Genomic DNA, 22,465 nt, shown 5'->3' with positions numbered 1-22,465 from the left:
CTCTCCTCTCTCTCCTCTCCTCTCTCTCTCTCCTCCCTTATACATAACTACATATGTATATATATATACATATGTATATATATATATATATATATATATATGTGTGTGTACACAGGACCGCCATCGATGAAGCGAGGCGGCGGGGGAGGTGGAGCAGCCGGGACCAGTGGGCTCTCCCGCACAGGTTTAACCCTGGAAACGTGGAAGGTCGGATGTATCCGCATGGAACGGGGTAACTTTAGTTTGACTGCCGCGGGGTTGATAACTTTCTGGATCTCAAACGGGCCGATGAACCGAGGCCAATTTTTCCGATTTTACCCGTAACGGGATGTCCCGAGTGGACAGCCTCACTTTCTGGCCCACTAGGTATTTGGGGGTGGCGGTTGGCAGCCATGACGTAACGGTCCGTCGAGCGGAGGAGAGTAGCTCTAGCCTGGGTCCAGGTTCGGTGGCAGCGGTTAATGAAAGCCTGGACAGAAGGACAGGAGACCTCTTTCTCCAATGCGGGGAACAGTGGAGGCTGGAACCCGTAGGACCACTGAAATGGGGACAGTCCAGTGGCTGAGCTGACCAGGGTATTGTGGGAATATTCCACCCACAGGAGCTGCTGAGACCAGGGCAAGGGATGTTTGGAAATCATGCACCAAAGTGCTGTCTCCATCTCCTGATTTTTCCGTTCTGTCTGCCCATTTGATTGTGGGTGTAATCCGGAAGATAGGCTGACGGTGGCCCCCAGGAGCGAACAAAACTCCCTCCAGAATATGGACGTGAACTGGGGTCCTCTGTCGGAGACCACATTGGTAGGGAGTCCATGGAGTCGAAAGACATGCAGCAGAACCAATTCCGCAGTCTCCTTGGCCAGCGGGAGCTTGGGCAGCGACACGAAGTGGGCCATCTTGCTGAACCGGTCAACTATAGTCAGGATGGTGGTATGACCGTTGGACATAGGCAGGCCGGTTACAAAGTCTAGAGAGATGTGGGACCAGGGACGATGGGGCACTGGTAGAGGTAGCAGAAGGCCGGCAGGAGCTTGGTGAGACGGCTTGTGCTGACTACAAATGAGACACGCATTGACAAATTGTCCTCCTCCAGGGTGGACCACCAGAATCTCCGTAGAAGAACCTCCTTAGTCCGTTGGATCCCAGGGTGGCAGGTGAGCCGGGAACTGTGGGCCCATTGAATGATGTCAGATCTAAGATCCAGAGGAACAAACAGGCGGTCCTTCGGTCAGGAACTAAGACCGGGCTGATCTTTCAAGGCGGCTTTAACCCTCTCCTCCACCTCCCAAGTGAGAGAGGCAATCAAGCGGGGTACTGGAAGGATGGGATCCGGCTCGGTGATGGAGTCCTCCCCTCCCATAAACAGACGGGACAGGGCGTCTGGTTTAATGTTGTGGGAACCAGGCCGGTAATACAGAGAAAAGTTGAACCTGGTGAAGAATAGGGACCACCTGGCCTGCCGGGAGTTCAGTCTCTTGGCTGATTGGATGTACGCCAAATTCTTGTGGTCAGTCCAAACCAGAAAAGGCAGCTTGGTCCCCTCGAGCCAGTGACGCCATTCCTCCAGCGCCAGCTTAACAGCCAATAACTCCCGGTTCCCGATGTCGTAATTCCTCTCTGCCGGCGAAAATTTCATAGAGAAGAAGGCACAGGGGTGAAGCTTCTGGTCGTTGACCGCCCTCTGCGACAAGATGCCCCCTACCCCTACGTCGGAGGCGTCCACCTCCACCACGAACTGTCTCTCCGGGTCCGGAACTCGCAGGATGGGAGCAGAGGGGAAACGGGAATTGAGGTTCTGGAAAGCCCCTCAGCCGAGGGAGACCACTGATACTGCACCTTTGAAGAGGTCAGGGCCGTGAGTGGGGCAGCCACCGTGCTGTAGCCGCGGATGAACCTTCGGTAAACGTTTGCGAACCGCTGTAACTGCTTACGCGAGTCAGGAACCGGCCAGGAGGTGACCGCGGAGACTTTGGCAGGGTCCATCTGCATGCTCCCCCGTCCCACGATGTATCCCAGAAACGAGACAGAGGTGGTATGGAACTCACATTTCTCAGTTTTTACAAACAGCGAGTTTTCAAGCAGGCGTTGAAGGACGGCCTGGACATGATGCACATGTTCTCCCTTGGTACGGGAGTAGATCAAGATGTTGTCTAGGTATACGAACACCTGCTTGTTCAACATGTCTCTAAGAACATTATTTACCAATGCCTGGAATACCGCTGGGTCGTTTGTGAGGCCGAATGGCATCACCAGGAATTCATAATGTCCAGATGCGGTGTTAAAAGCCGTCTTCCACTCGTCTCCCTCCCGGATCCGAACTAAGTGGTAGGCATTGCGAAGGTCCAACTTCGTAAAGATGGTAGCCCCCTGCAATGACTCAAAAGCGGAGGAGATGAGGGGAAGAGGATATCGGTTCTTTACCGTGATGTCATTGAGGCCCCTGTAATCAATTCACGGCCTCAAAGTCTTGTCCTTCTTTTCCACAAAGAAGAATCCCGCCCCTGCCGATGAGGACGAGGGACGGTTAATCTCAATCGCACAGTCGTATGGCCTTGCTGAATACCTCCTGGAAGTCATGGTATTCAATCGGCACCCCCAATAAATCCAGAGCAGGACTGGAGCAGACGGACTGCTGCGGAGCGGCGGCTTGCTTCAGGCACACCTTGTGGCAGGCAGGGCTCCACTCCAGAATGGCCCCTGTCACCCAGTCAATGTTGGGGTTGTGGCGGCGGAGCCAGGGGTAGCCCAGACTCAACGGAAGATGAGAAGACCGTAGAAGGTGAAACTGGATGGTCTCGTGGTGGTTGCCGGACAGTAGCATCCGAACAGGCATGGTCTGGTGAGTGATGGTCCCCAGGAGGTGGCCATCCAGGGCACTGGCCGGAACGGGGACCGGCAGAGGACACGGGGTCTTTTGGTTGGGGAAGAGTCTTTGGGTTCGGCTCACCAGTATGTTCCCCATTACTGGTGAGCCCGGTCTTTTGCTGGGCATCTGGAAACAAAATGACCACACTGGCCGCAGTATAGACAGAGGTTCCTTCGTCTACGGTGCTCACGTACCTCTGTGGTGAGGCTAGTGTGCCCCACCTGCATGGGCTCAGGTCCGTCTGGCATCAGCATCAAAACCGGTGGCCGCCACAGGTCCTCGCTGCCGGCCAGATGTGAAGTGACCTAGTGGCCGCTGTCGTTTCTCTCGCCTCCTCACCTGGATCCGCCGATCCAGTCTGGACGTGAGTTCCATCTAGCAAGGATGGTAACTCAAAAGATACCAGCTCATCTTTAAGATATCCGCTAGCCCTAGCAGGTAAGCGTCATTTTGAGCCGCAGAATTCCAATCACTCTGGCGAGCTCTGGTCCAAATGTCAATCGCATAATCAGCTACCGTCCGGTCTCCCTGCTTCAGACTCATCAGACGTCCGGTAGCGTCTGGGCCCATGGAAATCTCGCCGAAGACCTTGCGTAGCTCGGCCGAAAAAGCAGCAAAAGAGGAGCAAGCTGTCGTCTGTCGCTCCCACTCTGCTGTTCCCCACAGCCGAGCTGTCCCCGTCAGATGGGTGATGACGAAAGCCACCTTGCGCCCCTCCGAATTGAAGGTGTCTGGCTTCAAGGCGAACAGGAGAGAACAGTTTGTAATGAACGGGTTGCAGCCCTCAGTATCACCGGCATAGCGCTCCGGGGTCCCCACCTGAGGCTCCGGTGCTGGTCCAGGAGCTGAAAGTGGCGGCAGCGGAGCTGGAGGAGGCCCAGGACTAGTTGCAGATTTCATAGCTAGCGTTCGCTGCTGAACCTGGGCAACTAACGTAGCCATCACTTGCTCCTGGGTAACGGCCGACTGCCGTAGCTCGTTCGTCATCGAGGCGAACCTCGCCTCATGATGCTGGATGGCGGTCTCCACCTGCTCCATCCGGTTCAGAGGTGGCGCTGTGTGTGCTGGGTTCATGAGTGGCCAGATTGTTCTGTCACAACAAGTCGAGGGTGGACCCAAGTGCAGCACACAGGAAACCAAGGATAATTGGTAAGACCTTTTATTAGTAATCAGGAGCAGGTTATGGCCGAGTACACTGATCCACAGCGGGATGATAATAATCCACAAAGACCAGCCAATAGGTAGCAGGCAAGGGGTAAGTCGGGGCCGGGCGGAGGGTCAGGAAACAGGCAAGGCAGGCAGGTCAGGGGCAGGCAGGATCGGCAACGAGAGATGTTTGGGGAAGAGCGCTGGAAAGACTTGCATGATACAGAGTACAATCTGGCACTGAGAGAGTGACTGGGAGAGGTTTAAATAAGGGCTTGATTAATTGGCAGCAGCCTGAGCCCAAGGTGAGGTGATGAGGTGGGAGTGGCTGGCTGGTGAGGTGAGAAGGAGGCGGGGTGTGGAAAAGTATTGGGCTGAGGTAAGAAGTACTGGAGCAGACTGTGACACTATTAACAAAATAATATTGTATTTAAGATCAAAATTTAGTTTTTCATCTAAATACTTTATTGTTTTCTCTTAGTCAGATCCTATTTAATAGAATTGTGGACTTACCTTTACTTGTAAAATCTTCCATTTTTGTCCATCAGTCGGAGAAATAAACTAAACTAAACGGTGCTACAGTGCACGTGACTCTGATGTTAGCTAGCAGTAGCTTGTTGGCGCTACCGTCTCTGCGTAGAAGAACAGCAGCAACACGATCCTGTGGGCTCACGTGCGCCCTCTTCAGTGTGGGCTCATGTGCGCCCTCTTCAGTGCGGCAGAGTACTGTCTGCCTCACCTGGTGTCTTCTCACTGTGGTTTTATGTCACATCAGCAAGACTAAATATGTTACACACATACATTACATACATTAACTGGACTATGGAAAGTCAGGATGCATAATAAAAGTGTCTGTAAACATTATATTGGCGACATTCAGAGAGATAGCAACAGGCACGCACCTAATGCATGCGCTCAACCTAGTTTGCAAGGGATTGCGCAATCCAAGGTGAGATCAGGAATAATCAAGAACATGGAGACGTTTGGAAAATGCTTGGACGTTTGGTCATGAACACACAAAGACGAACTGGCAACAGACAAAGGGGCTGTAGTGCTATATAAAAGGGAGAGACTAATGAAGAGAGTGACAACAGATAAGGTGACTGCAGGACTGATTGAACAGGTGAATATAATCAGGGCAGGAAGTGGACGGGGGGAGGAGAGGTGAGTGACAAAACAAAACAGGAAACAGATCAAATGAAACTACAATTATGGGAGAGGGCGGGATGTTACACAGCTCACACTTCTCCTGTATCTGAACAGAGAATATGCTAATTCAGTGATTTTGACTATAAAAATGATAAAAAATATTGGAAGCATACAGAAAATGCATTTATAGCACAGACCAGTGGACAAATATACATTTATATTTTATGCCTCCCCTGACCGCACGTCCCTGGAAGCCTGTATAAACTTGGGGCACCTCCCAAACTGCAAACATCAGTTAGGGAAGGAGCTGGTCCCAGTTGCGCAAAACTCTTTCTATTGACTTTCCTAGCATGGATTTTAGGGTCTTGTTGAACCTCTCTACCAGACCGTCAGTTTGAGGGTGGTATACTGATGTTCTGAGGTGCTTGATCCTTAGGAGGGAGCACAGGGGTACCCTGATCTGTAAATATTTATTTTGGAATCCCTACTGCACAGGAGGAAGAGTTATGTGCTGGGCCGTAGCCTTCTGAGGGGTATTGCCTTGGGATAACTGGTAACATAGTTTACTGGGACTAGAATATACTGATGCCTTCAAGCACTTTTGGTTAGGGGCCCCAAAATATCTAAACCAATCCTTTCAAAGGAGACTTCATATTTGAGGGAGTGGGATCAGGAAATATTTGATCGAGCTGCTGCCCGGCTGGTATCCTCACATGATGATGGCTGGTTGCTTCCTGTTTTCTTTAGCTTCACAGAGCTCATAAATTCTGGTTGTTCTGTACATCAGTACATCAAGGAAGCATAGAGGTGTGTAAGCAGGCTATCAGAGGATTCCGCTGTGAGCATTAATTCATTCAGTTTGTCACATTGCCTATGACACATGTCACATCTGTAGCATCTCCTGGCGTTCCTGTCCAGGATTCGTCTTCTTGGCTCTGGCTCAGCCTGATACAGTCCCTGTATATTAAACTGCCTGGTTGTGTTACCTTGGGTGGTTTTTTGGGGTTGTGGACAAGGATTTGCTTGACGTCCTTGAGGAATAGTTTGCTCTTCTGTCTTCATGCAGCTTCAACTATGGCTGCTGCAGAGTTTTTATCAGGATGAAGTAGGATGATTTGTGATACAAATCAGCTCATGCATCTATGTCTGGAGGGGTTGGTAATTACTAAAACCTAAATGACGGAAAGTCCTATTGTAGTCAATATTTCCTGCTTCAGGATGTAATAGTTATTGGCTACTGTAGTATCCAAGTCTTGAAAAGCTGTCTTTGACTCCCCTGCCAGGAACAGGTATGGCAGGCCTATACAACTAGCTGCCCGCGCGGGCCGGATACAGCCCTTCTGAACTTTTTTCTGGCCCGCAAGATATATAGCATAAATAAAACTAAAGCCTGATTCGCACCAAATGCGGTGAAAACACAGGTGTTTCCATTCCACTCCGAGCTGCAGCGGCGTCCGGAAAAAACGCACTCTGTCCGCACCTGCCATCAGCTCAGTCAAGCTCACGTTGCACACTGGGTGGCGGGCCACAGAGAAAGTCACTCCCTTACTTTAGCTCGGCAAGCTAACAACACGCTTCAAGATGTCTCTCTCCAAGCCAAAGAAACCTAAAGTTGATTCTGAAAATCGTCAATTCCAGAGCGAATGGTCTGATAAATATTGATTTACTTTGCCAGCCGCAACAACTAAAAAATCTGGTGTGTTTATCGTGCAACGAATGTATTTCTGTGATGAAAGAAGACACCGGTAAGCGGCACTACAATTCAAGTCACGGCTCGTTTTCTGCCAGATTTCCCGTGGGCTCAGAGGAACGGAGAAGGAAAGTACAGGGACCGTTAGCATCATGTGAACGGAGTCAAGTGGCTTTTGGTCGCTTTGGCATGGAACAAGAAAGCCACGATAGCATCCCTGCTTTTGTTTTAGTTCTCTCCTCTCCTTTTCTCTGCTGTGTCTGACTGACTGACTTACTGTAGGTATTTGCGCACGTGTCGTGTGTGTGTGTGTGTGTGTGTGTGTGTGTGTGTGTGTGTGTGTGTGTGTCAGGGCGGGGGCGGAGCAGAGGAGAGAATGTGAACGCGCAAAGTAATGCAGTAAACAAGGAAACGTGCACATAAACAAGATAAATATCATTTAATAAAAGAGCACCTGTTCAATGTGAAAATTGAGTTCTGAATATAAAAAAAACCCCAAAAGTGTCATTTCTCTCACTGACTCAAACAGGCTCAAAATGACAGAAGTCTGATATGTTTGTTAGTTCTATAAGAATACATCACCTGACTTAATGTAATGCATTCTTAGCTTAAATGCAAAGACATATCTGCTTTATGATTCAAACAAGCCTACTTACTGTTAAATTGAAAAATGTATAAGATATATATGTTATATGTCTGATGCTACAGTTTTACTATGTTCTATTTGCATTTAGTATTTCATTTTATGGATATGGACTTGTTTTCAAAGCACCTTATGTATGCTTGGAAGTGTTGAGGATATTATAAACAGGCTACTTACTGGTAATGTGATGAATACTGTTTTGTTATATTCATCTTGTTTTCTACATTAGTGGACATGGACCTGTTGGGAAAACAACTCATGTCTCCTTGGTTTTAAAGATGCAACATTTTGCACTTTTGTGTCAAGCCTTGTAACCATAGCTTTCCTACTGTTTTGAATGGACTGGTTGCTTTCTGTAATGAATTAAGGTGATACAAATAAAGTGAAAAAAGTGGATGCACGTGACTAGTTCATTTTATGTATTAGTAACTATTAACACTACTGTAAGTAAGAGTTATTTGTAGTTATTCATTGACAAAGTATTGTGTGGCCCACAAACCCCCAGTGATTTTCCTATTTGGCCATATAATAGCCCATAGGTATAGGGTATTGACCCACTAGTCTTTAGGCCATTTTTACAATTTATATTACAAAGATGTAAAAATTGGTTGTTAATCATTTTAATACTGGACATGACAGCTGACATAACATTAACTAGTAACATAAGTGCTAGCTAAACTCAGTCGGATTAGGACTCCTCAGTCGTTAAATGGCTATATAAGGTCCAAAAAACAGTCGAGAGGTGCTGGCCCTGACTGTACAGTATGACAAACCTTTCAATGCTAAGGGGGAGTCAAAGACGGCAGTTGAGCTGAAATAAAAGGACTGGCTACATCAATCTGGGATTTACCGTTACAAGACGAGCGGAATAGCAAGGGTCTATAGGCAATACAGGGTTTGTGACAATGTCATGTTACTTTGACCTTTTGCAAGGCCCGCACAGCAGCATTCATTTAGAAAAACTCATTTTTAAAAGTATCTTTCTCCTCTATTTCAAACTAAGAGTACATCACAATGCTTAATTTACATGTCAAAACCAGAAACATTGTTCTTCGATCCCCAGACACTACAGGAGTTTTCTCACCTTTTTCATCTCTCTTGGGTTTGCAGGCCTGGGAAGTGTTGTACTGTAATCATATACTATGCAACACTATTTTATGTATGCTCTGGTCCTTAACAGTGGCAGTGATAAAAAGTGTGTGTGTGTGTGTGTGTGTGTGTGTGTGTGCGTATCACACCGTTTTGAAAGTATTAAGTGAGAGAATCATTTGAATAGTCTCATCTTTCAGATGCAGTCTCGTCCAACAGGCTGCCTGAAAGTTGATCTGAATCACAGTGTCATTGTGAAAACAGACTGCGTGTGAAAGACCAGATACAGAGAAAGATTAAGTGTGTCTGCAGGCTTAGAAAGGAAGGAACAGGAAATGACTCTGGCATATTGCATTATTCCATTTTTGATTACACTCCCAGGCCACACACAGATACATATAGATACTTACACATGCATGTAGAAACATGCATTTGTAACACAACATGCTTTGACCATGCTGCGACCTTGTGACAGACCAGTTTCACACAAGTGTGTTAGTTGATTTACTGACTAACTTGTTGAATTATAGTCAAGCTGATATTTGCTTTCAAATCAAATCAAATTTATTTATATAGCCCAATATCACAAATGACACATTTGTCTCAGTGTGCTTTACAGACTGTACAGGATACGACACCCTCTGTCCTTAGACCCTCGCATTGCACAAGGAAAAACTTCCTAAAAGAAACCCCACAATTGAAGGGGGAAAAATGGAAGAAACCTCAGGGAGAGCAACTGAGGAGGGATCCCTCTCCCAGGACGGACAGACGTGCAACAGCTGTCGTGTGTACAAGATAAACAACATAGTACAAATACAACATTTGACAGAAATTATGTTGTGTTGAAAAAACAGAAAGTATGGATGGAAAATGTCAAAAAGGCTTCCCGGTGTCCAGCAGGACCAGAGCAGCAGGCGAATCCACAATTCCTGATCCTGACGTGAACTTTATCAGTGGCAACCTGCTACATGAAAGACAGAAACTCCGGGGATGATGCCCCGGATGCTGTGTTACATACATACATACAACATACATTTACATAGTGCATAAAGATAGAGAGGGAGAAGAAGAGAGAGGGAGGGGAGGAGAGAGGAAGAGAAGGAGGACAGCAGGGAGGTGTCCCCCGGCAGCTAAGCCTATAGCAGCATAACTAGGGACTGATCCAAGGCAAACCTGAGCCAGCCCTAACTATAAGCTTTATCAAAAAGGAAAGTATTTAGCCTGCTCTTAAATGTGGAGAGGGTGTCTGCCTCCCGAACACAAACTGGATGGCAGTGCTATGATGAACTCTAAATCCAGATTGAAAAACCTCAAATAAACTGTTATTATGTAAAAAATCACACAACTGTTTTGCGACTGCTTTCTCAAGGATTTTAGCGAGAAAGGGAAGGTTAGATATCGCCCTATACTTGGCTAAAACCTCTGGATCAAGACTAGGCTTTTTAAGAAGTGGTTTTATTACAGCTACTTTAAAAGATTTTGGTACGTAGCCAGATAATAGAGACAGGTTGATCATATTTAATAACGAAGTGTTAATTAAGGGTAAAACTTCTTTAAACAGTTTAGTTGGAATCGGGTCTAAAAGACAGGTTGATGGCTTAGACCAGGGGTCCCCAAACTTTTTCCTGTGAGGGCCACATAACTTTTCCCTTCTCTGATGGGGGCCGGGGTCAGTTTGTAACAGAAAAAGTGTGACGATCGCAGGAGTGCCTAAACGTAAACATTTATTGTTTTCCAGAAAGCCACACATAACCAAATATTAATAACCCTATCTGGGATCTTCACAGAAAAAAGTCAGGAAATAAATAACACTATTTGTGAAATAAATAATAACCAAATAACCCTCTCTGGGTTCTTCACAGAAAAAAAGTCCATTGAACATTAACTTTCTGTTGTGCCGTGCACAATCTTAACAGGTAAAAGTTTAGCTTAGTTGTCAGAGCAGAATCTCTTACTCAAATGACTCATATGAGCAGTCTCCCAAAGTTCTTGTGTTCCTTCCTTATAATCCTTTTGTAGGTTCCAGTAGGCTTGTAGACACCGCTGTTTGCAGCTCTCTCTCATCAACTTCCCTGTGAAAACCACAAAGCAAGCAGGCTGAGAAACCAAACTAAGTGATACAGCACCTACACAGCACAATACATTTCACTACCAGTATGGTTGTGGAGATGGATTTTATCCCAGTAGATTTTATTATGATTAAATTTGTTTATACTCAGAATGACTCATTCAAGTCAGAAAAGTGAGCTTACCTATGTACAGGACTGTCTCAGAAAATTAGAATATTGTGATAAAGTTCTTTATTTTCTGTAATGCAATTAAAAAAACAAAAATGTCATGCATTCTGGATTCATTACAAATCAACTGAAATATTGCAAGCCTTTTATTATTTTAATATTGCTGATTATGGCTTACAGCTTAAGAAAACTCAAAAATCCTATCTCAAAAAATTAGAATATCATGAAAAAGTATACTAGTAGGGTGTTCAACGAATCACTTGAATCGTCTAATTAACTCGAAACACCTGCAAGGGTTTCCTGAGCCTTGAAAAACACTCAGCTTGGTTCAGTAAACTAAATCACAAGTATGGGGAAGACTGCTGATCTGACTGCTGTCCAGAGGACCATCATTGACACCCTCCATCAGGAGGGTAAGACACCAAAAGAAATTTCTCAAAGAGCAAGCTGTGCACAGAGTGCAGTTTCAAAGCACATCCACAAAAAGTCTGTTGGAAGGGGGAAATGTGGCAGGAAACGCTGCACAACCAAGAGAGATGATCGCAGCCTTAACAGCATTGTGAAGAAGAGTCGCTTCCAGAATTTGGGGGAGCTTCAAAGACAGTGGACTGAAGCTGGAGTCCAGGTATCAAAAGCCACTGTTCACAGACGTGTCCGGGAAATGGGCTACAATAGCCGTATTCCCATGGTCAAGCCACTTCTGAACTCAAGACAACGGAAGAAGCGTCTGACTTGGGCTATGGAAAAGAAGCACTGGACAGTTGCAGAGTGTTCCAAAGTCCTCTTTTCAGACGAAAGCAAGTTTTGTATTTCATTTGGAAGTCAAGGCGCCAGAGTCTGGAGAAAGGCTGGAGAGGAGCAAAATCCAAGTTGCTTGAAATCCAGTGTGAAGTTCCCACAGTCAGCGATGGTTTGGGGAGCCATGTCAGCTGCTGGTGTTGGTCCACTGTGTTTCATCAAGCCCAGAGTAAATGCAGCTGTGTACCAAGAGATTTTAGAGCACTACATGCTTCCGTCTGCTGAAAAGCTCTATGGAGATGAGGAATTCATTTTCCAGCATGATCTGGCACCTGCCCACAGTGCCAAAACCACCAGTAACTGGTGTACTGACCATGGCATTACTGTCCTCGATTGGCCTGCCAATTCCCCTGACCTGAACCCCATAGAGAATATGTGGGGTATTGTGAAGAAGAAGCTGAAAGACACCAGACCCAACAATGCTAATGATCTAAAGGCCGCTATTGAAGCATCCTGGGCATCCATAACACCTCAGCAATGCCACAGGCTGATTGCCTCCATGCCACGCCGCATTGATGCAGTAATCCGTGCAAAAGGATTCCCAACCAAGTACTGAGTGCATTAATGGACATTTTCAAATGTTTGATTTTGTTTTGCTGTTATAAATCTTTTTTTTACTTGGTCTGAGGAACTATTCTAATTTTTTGAGATAGGATTTTTGAGTTTTCTTAAGCTGTAAGCCATAATCAGCAATATTAAAATAATAAAAGGCTTGCAATATTTCAGTTGATTTGTAATGAATCCAGAATGCATGACATTTTTGTTTTTTTAATTGCATTACAGAAAATAAAGAACTTTATCACAATATTCTAATTTTCTGAGACAGTCCTGTATGTTCATCAGTGTGAACTGTGGGCCTGCATCTGGCTGGTGAGAAGTTGAATGTCAGGTTCCATTCTAGTCACAGCCAGTCTCAAACACTGATGCAGATGTTCATCTGTCAATCTTGATCTCATCGGAGTTTTCAGGTGTTTCATGTGTGAAAAGGTTTGCTTGCAGATATACGTGCTGCCAAAAAGTGTAAACATCTTCATTGCGTGTTTTTTTATGTTAGGGTCTGTGTCGTTTGGGAGGGCGGCATAGAAGTTAATGAGACTGTCGGGCTTGAATGCGTCTTTCAGAACATCACTGTTCTGTAACTCGGCCAACTCAAACTGATAAGAAGGCTGGGCTTCATCGATGTCGGCAAGAAAGGGGTTCTGGAAAAGACGGATTTCTTTTGCATTAACATGTAGTTGCCGGAATTGCACACCGAACTGCGCCTTCAGGATTTCCAGTGCTTCCACACACTTTTCAGCTGGGAACGGGACCGCTGGGTTCTCTGGAGAGATGTTTTGGGTAGCAGGGAGATGGATGAAGTTGTGCTTTTTCACTTGTTCCAAAAGCAGCGCAAGTTTCATCTCAAATGCTTTTATGTGAGAATACATGTCGCAAATGAGTTCCCCCTGGCCTTGTAGCTACAAGTTAAGGCTGTTCAGCATTTCTGTCACGTCTGTTAAAAATGCGAGGTGCCATTTCCATTCTGGGTCGATCAGCTCTGGGACCGTTTTGTCTTTTGAATGAAGAAATGCGTTAATTTCGGGTAGCAGCTCGTAAAAACGCCTCAAAACTCTGCCCCGGCTCAACCATCGGACCTCTGTGTAGTACAGCACATCGCCGTGCACAGACTCCAGTTCAGACAGGAATTGTTGGAACTGCCTGTGTTTAAGTCCCTTTGCTCTGATGAAGTTTATGCATGACACCATGACAGAATCCCACTTCAACACTTTGCAGCACAGTGCTTGCTGGTGAATTAGGCAGTGGACTTGTAGCGGGGCGGTGAGACCCCGTTCTTCCATCTCCCGGTTCATGCGTCCTATTAGACCCCGAGACGCGCCCACCATACTAGGAGCCCCGTCAGTCGTGATGCTGGCAAGCTTTGACCATCTAGGTCCAACTCTTCCATGGTTTGGCATACTTTGCCGAAAATATACTCCCCCGTTGTAGTCCCTTTGAGACTTTGGAGGGCTGCCAGCTCCTCGCACATCTCAAAGTTTGCGCTAACACCACGAATAAAAATGAGCAGCTGCACTGTGTCTTGCACGTCCGTGCTCTCATCCAGTGCTAATGAAAAAAAGTCAAATTCTTTCGTCTTCTGCTGCAGCTGGGCATATACATTACCCCCGATTTCTTCAATGCGTCTGGTGATTGTACTCGCCGACAGACTCATGGCATTAAAGACATCTTTCTTCTCGGAACACACCTCTTCCGCGACAGCATTCAAACATTTCTTGACAAACTCCATCAGTGAAAGGGTTACCGCTGCTTGTTATCAGTTGAGTAACCCGAAAGCTGGCCCGAACGGATGACTGGTTCAGCTGAGCTTGGCGTACAAATGTATTCTGCTGAGCTAAAAGTCCACTTTTTAGCTTTGAGAGTTTGTCTGCTCGCATTTGGCCTTGCAAGTTATCATACTTGTCTTTGTGATGGGATTCATAGTGTCGGCGCAGATTGTATTCTTTGAATACTGCCACCGCCTCTTGACAGATGAGACAAACAGCCTTTTCTTTGCATTGAACAAAAAAAATATCGTTTGACCACTGCAGGTTAAATACCCTGCATTCTGAATCAATTTTTCTCTTACCTAACCTTTTCGCCATTATTCCGTTCTATTTGACAGGGGCTAGTCTAGGATTCGCGTGGCCAGACTGAAAAAAAAATCATAATGAGTCGCTGGTATTGTTCAGGGGGCCGGGCCAAATGTGGAGGCAGGCCTTAGTTTGGGGACCACTGGTTTAGACGAAGAGATTTTTGAAGTTAGTTGGTTAAGGTTGATTGGAGTAAAACAGTCTAGATATATTTCAGGAGTTACAGATGTTTTTAAAATTCTGGAGTTGAAGTTAAGTCATTACCAATTTTATCTCTAATAATTATAATTTTATCGTTAAAGAAGCTCATGAAGTCGTCACTACTGAGAGATATAGGAATAGAAGGCTCTGTAGAGCTGTGGCTCTCTGTCAGCCTGGCTACAGTGCTGAAAAAACCTGGGGTTGTTCTTATTTTCTTCTATTAAGGAAGAGTAATAAGCTGCTCTGGCATTACGGAGAGTCTTCTTATACGTTTTAAGATGATCTAACCAGACTAAACGAGATTCTTCCAATTTAGTGGAATTCCATTTACGTTCAAGATTTCTCGACTTTTGTTTTAGTTTGTGGATTTGTAAATTAAACCATGGAGCTTTCTTTTTCTGTTTTATGATCTTCTTCTTTAGAGGAGCGACAGAGTCGAGTGTTATTCGCAGTGAGGCTGCAGCGCTATCAACAAGATGATTAATTTGGGAGGGACTAAAGTTAGCATTGGAGTCCTCTGTTATATTGATATTGAGTCCTGGTATTGAATTAAGTGCTGATGGAATCACTTCCTTAAATTTAGTCACAGCACTTTCAGATAGACATCGAGCGTAGGATATTTTTCCTACTGGCTTGTAGTCCAGTAACAGGACTTCAAAAGTTATTAAAAAATGGTCTGACAGAAGAGAATTATGTGGACACACTGATAAACTTTCAATTTCAACACCATATCCTAGAACAAGGTCCAGAGTGTGGTTTAAACAGTGAGTTGGTTCATGTACATTCTGACTGAACCCAATTGAATCTAATATTGAGATAAATGCATTATTAAGGCTGTCACTATCAACATCCACATGAATATTAAAGTCACCTACAATAATTACTTTATCTGTTTTAAGGACTAAACTTGATATAAATTCTGAGAATTCCCTCGGTCCATTTTTAATTGGCCCGCAGCAAATTCTAAAGGTATAATGGAATATGGCCCAGATAGAAACTTGCGCTTGAATTTATTGTACTTCTTAGTTCTAACACAGAAACACAGTTTTGACTTGTCAGCTAACTTAAAACATCAAGTGTCAGATAAAGCTTGGGCTTTTGATCTTTACTCGATTGCATGTGAGGAGAGCACAGATGCGACAAACACCGCACAGCTGTTCATTTCTTTTGCGGGGAGTTGACGATAACTTTTGCGTTACGGAAGAGCTGTTTGGTTTTAGGAGTCTAAAGGGCACGACATAATTCGAGCACGAGGACTTTACCACAGAGAATTTCAAGCTTTCCTGTCTGATGTCAATGCTGAATACGGGGACGCGCTCCACAGTTCTGATGTGCGCTGGCTGAGTCGCGGCTATAACTATAACTTATATATAATAATTATATACGCTAATTCCCTGAAGAATCAACATCAGCTTCTCTCCCTCCCTGACTTCTACTGGAGCTTTGAAAAGTTTCCTCTGATGAGACACCACGCACAAATAATGATGAGTCTGTTCGGCTCAACATATGTGAGCAAACATTTTCTCTGAACAAAAGCAGATTGAGAACCAAAATGAGCGACAGCATCTCTGTGATGTCCTTCGTATCTCAACCACCAAACTTACTCCTGACCTGCAGCATCCTTCAGTCCAAAGCGCAACATCACTGTTCCCATTATAGCTTGAGATATATCCATCCCCATTTCCCGTCATACCCCCCCCCCCCCCCCCCCCCCCCCCTTATACAGGGCTGTGAAGGGGATCACCATCCTGACTAAGAAGCAATCTGAGGCTTTTTACAAAATAAATGAAACCTCATTAATAGAAAGCATATTCAATTATCAAGCATAATTTACCCACATTTGATTGATTTTTTTTTTTGGCAATATATCTCAAAAGAATGAGTGGCCCAGCCCTTCATATATTTTTCTGTATGTGGCCCTCGGTGAAAAAGGTTTGGACACCCCTGATTTAGACTGACATATTCTTCGTGTCTCAGCCAGGTTTCAGTGAGACAAAATAAATAAATCTTATTATCTGAAATCATTGACCTAAAGATCTGATGTTTAAGAGCCCACATTTAATTTCTCGATTTAGTTGCACTTTTGCAGCGGTGGTGTTTATTTTTATTAGGTTTTCATGTATAACTCCTCTTCTGTTAACCATAGATTTTATTAATGTCAGTGGTCATGGGGCAGACACAGTTGCTATGGGGATTTGTCACAGATAACTGAAAATTTGCTGCTTTAGACAATAAGTCTTCCTTTCGACATTCAATTCATCCCATGTAGGACTTCAGAAACTCAAAACAGAAATTCACTATATAGAACCGGAAAAATTGCCAATTTTGTATCCCAGGCGAGTCTCCAATTATATTACAAGCTCACATTGGTATAAGGGAAAGGGAGTTACAAAACTAGAGAAGTAAAGTTATGATCATAAACCCAACCCCTTATCAACACGAAAGCAGCTCACCCCAATGGGTCTTCCTGGCAATGAGTTAAAGATAGTTGTTGATACAAAACCCTGGTAACAGTAATTTCAAATAATTAATTGATTAATTGAAATTTAACTACAAAATCACTACCTTGCTGACGGTAACCTGATAACAACATACAAAAGAGCTGAGACCTGCCAACTCTTCCAATAAAAGTAGCTAGCACTAGTTCCAAAAGTCGATAAAAGTCACCAGATGACGTCATGTGCTCATTTGCATAGTTTAGTGATTGTGTTGTTGCAGTGATGGAGAGATCACCTAAAGCCATATACTGTAAAAGGGTGATAGAGAAATGTTAAGCCAAGAAACCCAGAAAAGCAGAAACAGTTGTAAGAAAGTTTAAGCAGTATTGAAAGAAGAAAGCATTATAAGCTTGTTGTTACTTGTAAACATAAAATACATTTATAAAATTAAGTTATAAATTAGTTCACAGTTGATGAAGTTTAAAACTAAGGAAAAAAGAACAGGAAGGAAATGGTGATCAGTGATTGGTAGTTGGGCCACCATATGGCGGACATGCGCAGCTCATTTCTATGTTTGACTCGCTGCTTTGCAGTTTGTGCAGCTCTCTCGTTGATGGACAGAAATAATGTGCAATAGCATCCCCCTGCAGAACTCCAGGCTAGGGCCGACCTCCGGTGCTTGGACCAATCTCCATCGTTAGGACCCATGGTTGAAAATCATTTGTGTTATTATCACATTTATCATATTTGATACATCGGGCAGTAATGGCAATTTGTTGACCAAAACAATGTCTCTTTTAGAAACAAAAACAAATACTGATTATTACATTTGCAAGATTTGCAAGATTTGAATTGATTTGTTTCTGTTTTTTCCTCAAACAGAACCTTCTTTTTACTACCTCTTTATTTCGCCTTGTGGTAGGCAAAACAACAGTTTGTGTCCTTGTTGAGGCACAGATTGACTTTACATTTCCCACAGTATACATACAGTGCACATGTGAGAAATGATTGCCTGTGCAGTGCCTGCATCTCTCTCGGGCTTCCCATGTTGGGAAATTATCAATGCCATCCTTTCTCGCATTGTGCATTGTGGTAGGAATAATACATATTGCATCATGAAATGCATTGGGATTTACAGAAAAATTAACTTGTATACCTGCTATATCATATTTGATACACACATTTCAACATGATTTTTCTATAAAAGAAGGTACAAAATATTAAGTGATTATAAGTTGCTTCAATACAGTAAATATTCATATTGAAATATAAATAACAATATAAATGTTATTCTTACAGTAACTTTTTCAAAATTAGCAAAGATTTCCCTGCCAAAAACATTCGAGCCGCTACGTGACCGTGGCCAATCTTGAATTTGGCATTCAAAGGCTCTCTACTGCCTACAGTGCATGGCTAATCCACCAGAGGGCAGAAGACATGTGTCAGACTGCATACAACAGGTTTTTCAAGAAAGTACTGCTCATCTTGATGACATAGAGGTCTCAGAAACTCATGTAGCAAATATGAAACACTTGCCGTTATATTCTAGGCTAATCATTTCAGTTAACGTTATCCAACTTTATAAGTTACAGATATATCGAAATACTGAGGTTGTATCGTTTACCTTGGTTTTATTGGTGGATGTCCTGTGGCTTATTCAAATTTGTGAACGCATGCTATCGTATACTGATGGTCGTTTCTGGCAAACACAATTTCAGACGTAACTTCCTGGAGCTCTGCAGCTCCACTCCTAATGTGAGGGTCATTGCAAAGTAGGGTGTGAAAAGTGGTGGGGTGCATTGTGGGCTTTTTTTGTTTGTCATCTGTGAAGTGTTGTATGACAATGCAATTTTGTAAACAGCACTAGAAAAATAAATTGTGACGGATTGATTTTTTGTTTATTAATATTATTATTATTATTATTATTATGAATTTGATGCCTTCTATAACTTAGCTGAATTAATTTAAATAGAAAAATCCTGAACAAAACATTTGAATGGCATGAGAGCTAGTGCCAGACTTTCTCGTGCTTCAAAAAGTTCCAATTCAGAGAAAGTTTCAGAGTGAAATCGTCAACCTACCCATAGATCATGCTAACGTTTGCTTAATTGCTCTAAAGTACAGCTGAGGCTGATGGGAATATCATTAATGTTGCAGGTATGTGGTCAGAAACCAAAGTATTAGACACAAATTGACCTGATGATTATCTTCTCTCTCGTGAGACGGTCTCTGATACAGGAGATGTACATTAAACAATTCCTGTTCCTTTATTTTTTTTCTTTTGTTACATGGCTCCCAACTCACTCCCCAATGTCCCATTCAAAAATAAGCTTGGAATGGTATGAACCCAAAATAAACAGATTTTACTGTGATTTAATTGCAATGATTGGATCAAAAATTATGCTAAAGGTGACATTTCTTTCATTTAGTTCACCACTCTCCTTTCCTCCACTCTGTCTCTGACTGTAGGTGTGTGTCGCCGCCCTTCGCCAAGTACAGCGGAGGAGGGAATGTGAATGGCAAAGCAAAACATTTTAATTGTAATAAAAAATACAACAAACTTTTTTTTTATTGCTTTATCTAAAAACGATTTTGCGGACCCCCTGTTGAAGACCTATGCTATAGACAGTCTATAGTTCATACACATACATTTATACACACCAGGTCTCTGTATACAATTAAAAAATAAAAAAAGATTTCAGGCTCTGGGTGGGCTTGATTTGGAAACACTTTTCTCAATATCATATTGTCCAAACGACTTTCTTCCAGAGAAATAGTCCCCATATAAATAATTGACAGTGTCTTAAACAATAAAAGATTTTTGCTTTCAATACTATGAGCAACACAAATTAACAAACAAAACCAAAAGTGAAAAAGACTAGAGGGAAGTGAGAACTTTTTTGTTGCTGCTTAGAGGAACAGACCCCTGAAAAGTGCATATTTACAAACTGTGAGCATGAATTTTGAAAGATACAAATGACCTCCTGGGCACTGCTGAGGTGCTCTTGAGCTGTGCTGTGCCGCAGTCCAATTACTGAGATCTCTTCACAAATCCATGTCTGTAGATCCTGTGTTTGTGTTTTCCAGGCCCGTATTTGTGCAAAAGAAAATAACAATGGAGTGGAAAAGTTCTTATTTCCCAAAAAGGAATACATAAATTACTTTCTAAAATTTAAAAAAATATTTTTTTCTTTTTCTTTACTGTACCAGTCAAGGAAGATCCAACATAAATATGCTATTGTGTTGCATTTTTGGAATTTTAGCATCCAACATTTTCTACCCATACAGCTGTTTCAATTTTGGCTGTTCTTTTTTTTCTTCTGTCCCTCGCAGTTCTGAAGATTTAAAAATGAAAAAACTCATGCTAAATAATAAAAGGCAGTACACATTGTACATGCATTTCCTTTTATGTGTGAAAAACAAAAGGACAGTTTTAATTTTAGGACATTTACTTTTCCATGCCATGTAAAAATTAGATCACAGTAAAAACTAAGTGAAGAGGTGTAAACTGAAAGACAATCAATCACAAATGTTTCTGAATGTACAGTCAGTAGTTATGTGCCGACCATGTAAATAGTAATATGAAAGGCTGTCTGTTGCAGCTGTAACCAAGCTCTATCCAGGGTCCCGCCTCCAGCCTGTGATTGGACAGTTTATTGTTTTTCATTTTGCATTGACAAAGCATTCCCATTTAGATAAAAGAAACAGCTCAATTGTACCCCCTAATGAAAACTAATGACCATGCTTTGCAATTAGTTTTGGCAGCAACACTAAAATGCAAAACACCTCTTCTCTTTGTTTTCTGTGTTGTAATTTGTTTGAAGGTGGCATGGAAAATTCATATCACATTGAAAGACAATTAATTTAGTTATTCAAGACAAATAGCTAAATAATTGTTATTTTAACATATTCTTTAATTATAACACAAATACGAAATGTATGTAAATGCATACATTCATTTAATGTATTGACTTTGACTTTATTGTTTTGTTTGATTTTCTTTAATTTTGGCATTATAAATCTTCCATTCATCCCCTAAATGTATGGGAGGTCAATACAAAAGGAATAGAGTACTATACCCCTTTATTTTTTCCACATCATAAATACAGTCATCATACCACTATTCATTAGAAATAGATGTGTGTGATCGATCAATGCGCCAACTACAGCTCCCTTTCTCACTTACAAACTTAGCTTGACCTTTGTTGGGGACGTTGTAGCCTACTTACTGTAACCATGTTCAAAGAGCTTTTAGCAAGGTTAGCGCCTATAAGGTCAATTGATTCCTTGTTTAATAATGCAGCAAATATCCTCTCATACTGACACTGTCTCTCTCCCTTCCTCTCGCTTTTCCTACGCTCTGCAATTTTGAGTGTACCTCCTCTGTTTTTATCTAGCTCACCATTCCCCTCTTTGCTCCTTCTTTGCACACTCCTCTGCAGAGCATGGCGAGTTTCTGTAGACGCATCGACACCAGCCAATCACACACTGTATCTCCAAGGTGCAGGACCTGACTGGCCAATAAGAGAAGAGCACGGGGCGGGATGTGTCCAGTCCACTCAAACCTCCACACAACGAAAATCACTGGTGCTGGAGAGTGATACTGAGAGACAGACAGAGACCAAGAGTGGAGCCGCGACACGAGGACACACAAGGAGACTCAGACAAATACACGGAGGCTAATAACGAGGGAACACCACGGGATAACTGCGGACATGGACGAGTCAGTTTGAGCACCTCTCTAACAGGTCCACCGCAGCCTGAGCATGTCGACGGTAGAAGGAGCCGGCCAGCGCGAGGAAGGGGAGTACGGAAGGGCGGCAAAGCGGCTGAAAACGGAGGAGACGGAGGCGGAGGAGAGAGATGAGAGAGATGAGAGAGAGGAGAGAGAGGAGGGGAAGAGGGGGAAGAGGGGGAAGAGGAGCTGGAGGAGGGGGAGGATTCGGACTCCGGCTCGCTGCCCGGTAACGTAGAGTCAGCGGTGGACAACCGGGCCCGGTGGAGCGCCAGCCAATACGGAGCAGGACGGAAGGTAAGGAGAGAAAAACATATAATGTAACGTTATCGTTACCCTGCAGTATAGCATCACAAACGTCCGCGTGCGTGCGTGCGCGCCCATGTGTTTGCTGGTGCTGTCATTTTGTTAGAGAGTGAGCATCTCCACCTGTCACACTGCAGGTCACGTCATCACAAACAGCATGTAGGCTACAATGTCATAACAAGTGGCTAACATGCAACAAATGTATACATTCAAACTTCAAAGATCAACTGCTTGATCATGATCAACTATTACACTGATAAAGGTGTAATTGGAAATGATGTTCTATGTATTATGTCCTACTTTTTCAAATAATTTCTTAATTTCCTCAAGTATAAAAGATAATATCTATTTAGTCAAGTTCTGGCTCAGTTAGACTATATGGGGATAGAGTTACTCTCCCTGATTTTGTTACACTGCAGTTACCTGTACGGCTGCCAGATCTCTTCCCTGCTCACTGCTCACTGTTGAGTTTCACAACACCAACATTTCATTACATTACAGTTCATTTAGCTGACGCTTTTGTCCAAAACAACTTACAATA

The sequence above is a fragment of the Cottoperca gobio genome, chromosome 15 (assembly GCF_900634415.1).
Source record: "Cottoperca gobio chromosome 15, fCotGob3.1, whole genome shotgun sequence".
Classification (NCBI taxonomy): domain Eukaryota; kingdom Metazoa; phylum Chordata; class Actinopteri; order Perciformes; family Bovichtidae; genus Cottoperca; species Cottoperca gobio.
The sequence above is the reverse complement of the archived record's forward strand: the minus strand, read 5'-3'. Positions refer to the sequence as shown.